Consider the following 8,809-nt stretch of genomic DNA (forward strand, 5'->3'; position numbering starts at 1 on the left):
GCCTTTCACACCCACCACTCCTTTTCTGCCTAATGTCTTCTGACTAATCCTGTTTGCTTCTTCCACTGTCTTAAAAAATCCACATACAAATTAAGACCTGTTTGGTTGTTGAAGCTTTTTGTTTGTTAAACAATGCTTCTGGCATATCATCACTCTCTTCTGTTACTTTTTTGCACCTCTCACCAAATGAGCCCCAACAAAAAATAAACAGTGCAGGTGATTGTATTAATACCAATAATACATGTCATGCTTCCAATGAACTTAGAATTCAATAAAGGAATACAGATTGTGTATGCATGTGTGTACTCACATGTTTTATAAACAGCATGTTTTAATTTTTATGATAGGATTTGTTCAGAGTTGGACTTCCCGGGTGGCTCAGATGGTAAAGAGCCTGCCTATAATGCAGGAGACCCAGGTTCAATCCCTGGCTTGGGAAGATCCTCTGGAGAAGGAAATGGCAACCCACTCAAGTGCTGTCGCCTGGAAAATCCCATGGACGGAGGAGCATAGTAGGCTACAGTCCATGGGGTTGCAAAGAGCCGGATGCAATTGAACAATTTCACTTTCACTTTTTTTTTTCTTTGTTCAGAGTTGGGTGGAGATATGTAGGTAATTGTAGATATGTAGATATGTAGGTCAAGGCTGTATATTGTCACCCTGTTTATTTAACTTCTATGCAGAGTACATCATGAGAAACGCTGGGCTGAAAGAAGCACAAGCTGGAATCAAGATTGCCGGGAGAAATATCAATAACCTCAGATACGCAGATGACACCACCCTTATGGCAGAAGGTGAAGAGGAACTAAAAACCCTCTTGATGAAAGTGAAAGAGGAGAGTGAAAAAGTTGGCTTAAAGATCAAGATTCAGAAAATAAAGATCATGGCATCTGGTCCCATCACTTCATGGGAAATAGATGGGGAAACAGTGGAAAAAGTGTCAGACTTTATTTTTTTGGGCTCCAAAATCACTGCAGATGGTGACTGCAGCCATGAAATTAAAAGACGCTTACTCCTTGGAAGGAAAGTTATGACCAACCTAGATAGCATATTCAAAAGCAGAGACATTACTTTGCCAACAAAGGTCCGTCTAGTCAAGGCTATTGTTTTTTCTAATAGTCATGTATGGATGTGAGAGTTGGACTGTGAAGAAAGCTGAATGCCAAAGAATTGATGCTTTTGAACTGTGGTGTTGGAGAAGACTCTTGAGAGTCCCTTGGACTGCAAGGAGATCCAACTAGTTCATCCTAAAGGAGATCAGTCTTGAATATTCTTTGGAAGGAATGATGCTAAAGCTGAAACTCCAGTACTTTGGCCACCTCATGCAAAGAGTTGACTCATTGGAAAAGACTCTGATGCTGGGAGGGATTGGGGGCAGGAGGAGAAGGGGACGACAGAGGATGAGATGGCTGGATGGCATCACCGACTCGATGGACATGAGTTTGAGTGAACTCTGGGCGTTGGTGATGACAGGGAGGCCTGGCGTGCTGCAATTCATGGGGTCACAAAGAGTCGGACACGACTAAGGAATTGAACTGAACTGAACTGAGGTATGTAGGTAAATTTTAATAGTTTGGGGCAGGAGGTTTGGCAGAAAGACTTATTTACAGTTACAGACATTTAAGCTGAGAATTAAAACATAGGCATGTGACTGTGCTGCCAAATGCTGAGGAATATTGCAAGCATCCAGTGGAGCAGGCAGTGGAACTCTAATGGAATCAGCCACTGGATGTACCTTGTGATCACTGGGATTCAAAGGACAAAACCGTGCAGTAGGAAGCCTGTTGGAAAGCTTAGGTGTAACAAAAGCATTGATGAGAAACATAGGCTGTGGCAAGTAAATTTGGATTTCATCCTATGGTTAGTGAAAAATTTTAAATCAGAAGAAGTCTTATGCTTTAGATTTTTTTTTTTCTTTTTGTAGAGTAGGGGAGAGTAAAAACAAGTGTGAAATTCAGCCAAAACCACGTTTTGAAGATGCAGAAGAGTGAGAGATAAGAGGTAGAGATACATTGTCTATAAGAGGCTACAGTAACTAGAGACTGACAGTACAGAGGAGGTGAAACAGCAAGAGGCTTAAGTTATCTAAAGTAACACTCTTTTTGCTGGTGTGTTTGGATGTACTTTCAGATAAAGGTAAGAGGTAGAACAGCCAAAATGAGGGGAAAGATAAGGAGTTTAGTTTTAAACAAAGATTGAGACATCTTTAGGTAACTAATAAAGTTTAAATATATGACATTGAAAATACTTGATCATTTTTGACTTAATAAAGAGCAATTTTATACTGTACACCTAATAAATACTTGGGTTTCTTTTCTCATGGAACCTCTATCTCAATGCTCCCCTCAACTTTGTCTACCTCTAAGCTTTTTACTGAAAGGAGACATGATATCAAATATAAACTAGGTATAACTCATTAAAGAAGTATTTATATAAGTGTGTTAATAAATTTTAAAATTTCCATGAAATTGTGCATTTAAAAATTGGCTCAAAATATTTAAGAATTAGAAAAATACCTAGACAGATACAAACTACAGAAATCGTCTGAAGAACAAACAGAAAATATGAATAGATCTATAATAAACAAAAAGAGTAAACCATTAACTTAAAAACTTTCCACAAAGAAAAGCCCAGACCCAGATGGCTTCATGGATCAATTCTACCAAACATTTAAATAAATAATACCAATTCTTGAAAATATCTCCCCCAAAACAATAGAGAAGGGAACATATTCCAACTCATTCTATGAATTTATTCTTGCACAAAACCAAATAAGGGCATCACAAGGAAAAAGAAAACTATAGACCAGTAACTTTTAAAAATATAGACAAAAATTCTTAATACAACACTAGCAAATCAAATCCACAGGCATTTAAAGGTTGTAAACTGTGATCAAGTGGTGTTTATCCAGGAATGCAATGTTGGTTTAATATCCAAATATCAATTAAAGTGATACACCATTTCAATAGAATACAGAACTATTAAGCATATCATTTTTATTCTTCTGTTTTCAGATGCTTTGATCTGAGGTCTGGCTGACCCTGGAGGGACTGCCCCTCTCAGGATGAGTGATATCTAGCTTGCCCACAATTGCACCCTCCATATGCAAACCAGCCAATCCAAAGCCCACACCCTAACCACCTTCTCTATCTGCCTCTTCCTCAACTTGAAGTACAGCATCTGCAAAAACCCAAAGTAACATAACCTTGCCTTTACAATCAGGAACAAGATAAGGATGTCACTCTTGCCACTTATAGTCAAAATTAGAGTGGAATTTCTAGACAGGATAATTAATTACTCAAGGAAAAGAAGTAAGAGGCATCCAGATTGGAAAAAAAAGAGTACAACTATGTCTATTCAAAGACATGATCTTGTATATAAAAAGTCCCAAGGAACTCTCTCCTGTACAATGTCACGAACCGCAGTCCATAGTTCATCAGTCACTCTATCAGATCTAGTCCATTAAATATATTTCTCACTTCCACTGTAAAATCATAAGGGATTTGATTTAGGTTACACCTGAACGGTCTAGTGGTTTTCCCTACTTTCTTCAATTTAAGTCTGAATTTAGCAATGAGTTCATGATCTGAGCCACAGTCAGCTCCTGGTCTTGTTTTTGCTGACTGTATAGAGCTTCTCCATCTTTGGCTGAAAAGAATATAATCAATCTGATTTCGGTGTTGACCATCTGGTGATGTCCATGTGTAGAGTCTTCTCTTGTGTTGTTTGAAGAGGGTGTTTGCTATGACCAGTGTGTTCTCTTGGCAAAACTCTGTTAGTCTTTGCCCTGCTTCATTCCATATCCCAAGGCCAAATTTGCCTGTTACTCCAGGTGTTTCTTGATTTCCTACTTTTGCATTCCAGTCCCCTATAATGGAAAGGACATCTTTTTCGGGTGTTAGTTCTAAAAGGTCTTGTAGGTCTTCATAGAACCCTTCAACTTCAGCTTCTTCAGCGTTACTGATTGGGGCGTAGACTTGGATTACTGTGATATTGAATGGTTTGCCTTGGAAACCAACAGAGATCATTCTGTGTTTTTTGAGATTGCATGCAAGTACTGCATTTTGGACTCTTTTGTTGACCATGATGACTACTCCATTTCTTCTGAGGGATTCCTGCCCACAGTAGTAGATATAACGGTCATCTGAGTTAAATGCACCCATTTCAGTCCATTTTAGTTCTCTGATTCCTAGAATGTCGACGTTCACTCTTGTCGTACCTAGTTTGTACAGGAGACCGGGATCAAGACCATCCCCATGGAAAAGAAATGCAAAAAAGCAAAATGGCTGTCTGGGGAGGCCTTACAAAAAACTGTGAAAAGAAGAGAAGCAAAAAAGCAAAGGAGAAAAGGAAAGATATAAGCATCTGAATACAGAGTTCCAAAGAATAGCAAGAAGAGATAAGAAAGCCTTCCTCAGCCATCAATGCAAAGAAATAGAGGAAAACAACAGAATAGAAAAGACTAGAGATCTCTTCAAGAAAATTAGAGATACCAAGGGAACATTTCACGAAAAGATGGGCTCAATAAAGGACAGAAATGGTATGGACCTCACAGAAGCAGAAGATATTAAGAAGAGGTGGCAAGAATACACAGAAGAACTGTACAAGAAAGATCTTCACGACCCAGATAATCATGATGGTGTGATCACTGACCTAGAGCCAGACATCCTGGAATGTGAAGTCAAGTGGACCTTAGAAAGCATCACTATGAACAAAGCTAGTGGAGGTGATGGAATTCCAGTTGAGCTATTCCAAATCCTGAAAGATGATGCTGTGAAAGTGCTGCACTCAATATGCCAGCAAATTTGAAAAACTCAACAGTGGCCACAGGACTGGAAAAGGTCAATTTTCATTCCAACCCCAAAGAAAGGCAATGCCAAAGAATGCTCAAACTACTGCACAATTGCACTCATCTCACACACTAGTAAAATAATCCTCAAAATTCTCCTAGCCAGGCTTCAGCAATACGTGAACTCTGAACTTCTAGATTTTCACGCTGGTTTTAGAAAAGACAGAGGAACCAGAGACCAAATTGGCAACATCTGCTGGATCATCAAAAAAGCAAGAGAGTTCCAGAAAAACATCTATTTCTGCTTTATTGACTATGCCAAAGCCTTTGACTGTGTGGATCACAATAAACTGTGGAAAATTCTGAAAGAGATGGGCATACCAGACCACCTGATCTGCCTCTTGAGAAACCTATATGCATGTCAGGAAGCAACAGTTAGAATTGTACATGGAACAACAGACTGGATCCAAATAGGAAAAGGAATATCTCAAGGCTGTATATTGTCACCCTGCGTATTTAACTTATATACAGAGTATATCATGAGAAACTCTGGGCTGTAAGAATCACAATCTTTAATCAAGATTGCCAGGAGAAATATCAATAACCTCAGATATGCAGGTGACACCACCCTCACGGCAGAAAGTGAAGAGGAACTAAAGAGCCTCTTGATGAAGGTGAAAGAGGAGAGTGAAAAAGATGGCTTAAAACGCAACATTCAGTAAACGAAGATCATGGCATCTGGTCCCATCACTTCATGGGAAATAGATGGGGAAACAGTGGAAACAGTGTCAGACTTTATTTTTTGGGCTCCAAAATCACTGCAGATGGTGACTGCAGCCATGAAATTAAAAGACACTTACTCCTTGGAAGAAAAGTTATGACCAACGTAGATAGCATATTGAAAAGCAGAGCCATTACTTTGCCAAGAAAGGTCTGTCTAGTCAAGGCTATGGTTTTTCCAGTGGTCATGTATGAATGTGAGATTTGCACTGTGAAGAAAGCTGAGCACCGAAGAATTGATGCTTCTGAACTGTGGTGTTGGATAAGACTCCTGAGAGTTCCTTCGACTGCAAGGAGATCCAACCAGTCCTTCTGAAGGAGATGAGCCCTAGGTGTTCTTTGGAAGGACTGATGCTGAAGCTGAAACTCCAGTACTTTGGCCACCTCATGCGAAGACTTGACTCATTGGAAAATATTCTGATGATGGGAGGTATTGGGGGCAGGAGGAAAAGGGGACGACAGAGGATGAGATGTCTCTCTGGCATCACTGACTTGATGGACGTGAGTGTGAGTGAACTCCAGAAGTTGGTGATGGACAGGGAGGCCTGGTGTGCTGCGATTCCTGGGGTCACAAGGAATCAGACATGACTGAGCAACTTACCTGAACTGAACTGAAGGAACTCTCTAAAAATTATTATAATGAGTAAGTGAATATAGCAAGGTTGTAAGATGCAAGATTAATACCCCAAAATAAACAACCTTGTTTCTAACAGACTAGTGTAGTAGTCATCTATTACCACTATAACAAATTGCTACACATTTTGTGGCTTAAAATGAAAGAATTTATTTTTTTTTTAAGTATTTATTTCTCTGCTTTGTGTCTTAGTTGTGGCATGTGGAGTCTTCGTAGCATCATGCAGGACATTTTGTTGAGGTGAACAGATTCTCTGGTTGTGGCTCAAGGGCTCAGTAGCTGCAGTGTGTGGGCTTAGTTGCTCTGTGGCATGTAGGATCTTAGTTCCCCAGCCAGGGATCAAACCTATGCCCTGCACTTCGTAAGAGAGATTCTTAATCACTGGACCACCAAGGAGGTCCCAATTTATTATTTCAGTTCTGTAAATCAGAGGTCTGAGATGGACTTCTATGGGGTAAAATCCAGGTGTCAACAGAGCTGTCTTTCTCTCTGGAGGCTCTAGGGGAGAATATATTCCCTTGTTCTTTAAAATTCTGTATGCTGCCCATAACCCTCAGCTCATGGCCCCTCCTTGAATAATTCCAACCTCTATTTTCATCATCAAATCTCATTTCCCTCTGGGAACTGGGAGAATAGGAGTGATTACTAATGGCTATTTTTTTTTTTTTAATGGGGTGATGAAAATTTTCTCAAATTGATTATGGTAGTGGTTGTGCAGCTCTGTGAATGTACTAAAATCAGTTGAATTGTAGACTTAAGATGAGTGAATAGTAGGTGAATTATATATCAATAAAACTGTTTAAAAACACAGAAAAAATAAGAGCAGTGTAATGTGAGCAATATCTTCAGATAAGACAATATGAATGGATACCAATTTTTACAACACAGTATTTATACAAAACTGCCTACTTTATTTAAATATTAGTATGTCCTTATAGCTATTTTAATTTGATAGGAAAATATTAGAATGAATATAAGAACACAGAGGGAAATTAGAAAATAATTAAGAAAAATCACCACTGAGAAATAGACACAGTGCAAATTCTAGAGTGTAACATTTTATTCTCTATTAAGTCAAGATAATTTTTATAATGAAACCAAGATGAGATTAACTTATGTAAATTGCATAGACTCATTTTTGGAATGTAGTGTAAATCTGTTTACTTTGATTATTTAAGCATAATTTCAACTCTAAATGAACAATTATTTGAATCATCTTATGTGTTATAGTGCTTAAACAGAATGTGGGTAAGATGGCAAAAAGAGTTATGGTATCTAAAATACTCATGAAAAAGGAACAGTTCAGCCTCATGAGGAGGTAATGAAACATTTTAATTGCAGTTTTAAAATTTAGCATTTAAACCTGTTAAGGTCCAGGCAGCACTCCAGCCATGGGGAGACCACAAATGTTACTCTGGTTCTTAAATGAGTTGTGAGAAACAGAATGAATGGCTGACTTTTCAAATGACTGTATATAAAGTTTGTCACCAAGACACTAAAGGAAATTAACAGAGCAAACAATTTAGAGCATGATAATGTAAATAGTTCTTGATGCAATAGATAGTCACTTTGTGGAATTCATGGCCACAGTAAGATGGCTAAATAAATATAAAGTCTCAGTAATTTTATGAGTAATAATAAAGGTTTATGTCAACTAGTATGTTGATAAAAGTGCTACCTAACAGATTGTAATAAGAAAGTTGTCTTAATATCCTAATGGAAGCCAATGTATTCACAAAAAGAGATTTGATTCCAAAAGACAACAAAATGTGGAGTTTGCAAGTAAAACACATTGAGATGGAAATAATCCTTCACAAAGTTGAAGGCACCAGCCCCTGGAGTTCCAGTGATGGACAGCAGGCACTTCCCACCTGGATCTCTGCAGCAGCATGCTCCTGGTCCATGTCAGTCCACTACACCACCAGGAGCTCAACACTGGAGTGTGTATATATATATATATATATATATTTTTTTTTCCTGTTGGGACAGTCAGTGATGGGGGAGGCAATCTCCAGGTAGCACCTCCAACCAATACATGATGGGAACTGGTAGAAAAGTGACTCCAGCTCTCTATTGCCTCAGATGGGATAATGCTGAGGTCTGCTGAACACTGTCAACTGAGGTCCCTCACAAGCTGGAGCCTCAGATGCTTGATCAGGAACATGGTCTTCAATGAACCTGTTAACCAGAACCTAAGAAATGGTAATGTAACTGAAGTAAAGAGGTTTTACTGGGGGTTTGTTAGGACCTCAGGTCATGAGACACAGATTTAAGAGGCACTTGAATTACATTGCACAGGACTACAAAATGGAAGAAGGTTTATAAAGGCAGGACTGCAAGGCTACACAAATTGTAAAGGATTAGTTAGCAAGGGAGCAGGATACAAGATCAACATACAGATATCAGTTGTATTTCTTTATACTAGCAGTGAAATATCAGAAGTGAAGTCGCTCAGTCGTGTCCTATTCTTTGCGACCCCATGGACTGTAGCCTATCAGGCTCCTTCCTCCATCCATGGGATTTTCCAGGCAAGAGTGCTGGAGTGGATTGCCATTTCCTTCTCCAGGGGATCTTCCTGACCCAGGAATCAAACCCGGGTCTCCCAC

At 39.1% G+C, this 8,809-nt stretch overlaps 1 non-coding gene across 1 annotated transcript; it reads left to right on the plus strand.

Moving 5' to 3' along the window:
• The first annotated feature begins 367 nt into the window (after positions 1-367).
• On the plus strand, positions 368-439 carry TRNAY-AUA (transfer RNA tyrosine (anticodon AUA)). The gene has a single exon. It is a non-coding gene; the product is annotated as a tRNA-Tyr (tRNA).
• The last annotated feature ends 8,370 nt before the right edge of the window (positions 440-8,809 follow it).

The sequence above is a fragment of the Bubalus kerabau genome, chromosome 8 (genome assembly GCF_029407905.1).
Source record: "Bubalus kerabau isolate K-KA32 ecotype Philippines breed swamp buffalo chromosome 8, PCC_UOA_SB_1v2, whole genome shotgun sequence".
In the NCBI taxonomy this organism is placed as follows: Eukaryota; Metazoa; Chordata; class Mammalia; order Artiodactyla; family Bovidae; genus Bubalus; species Bubalus kerabau.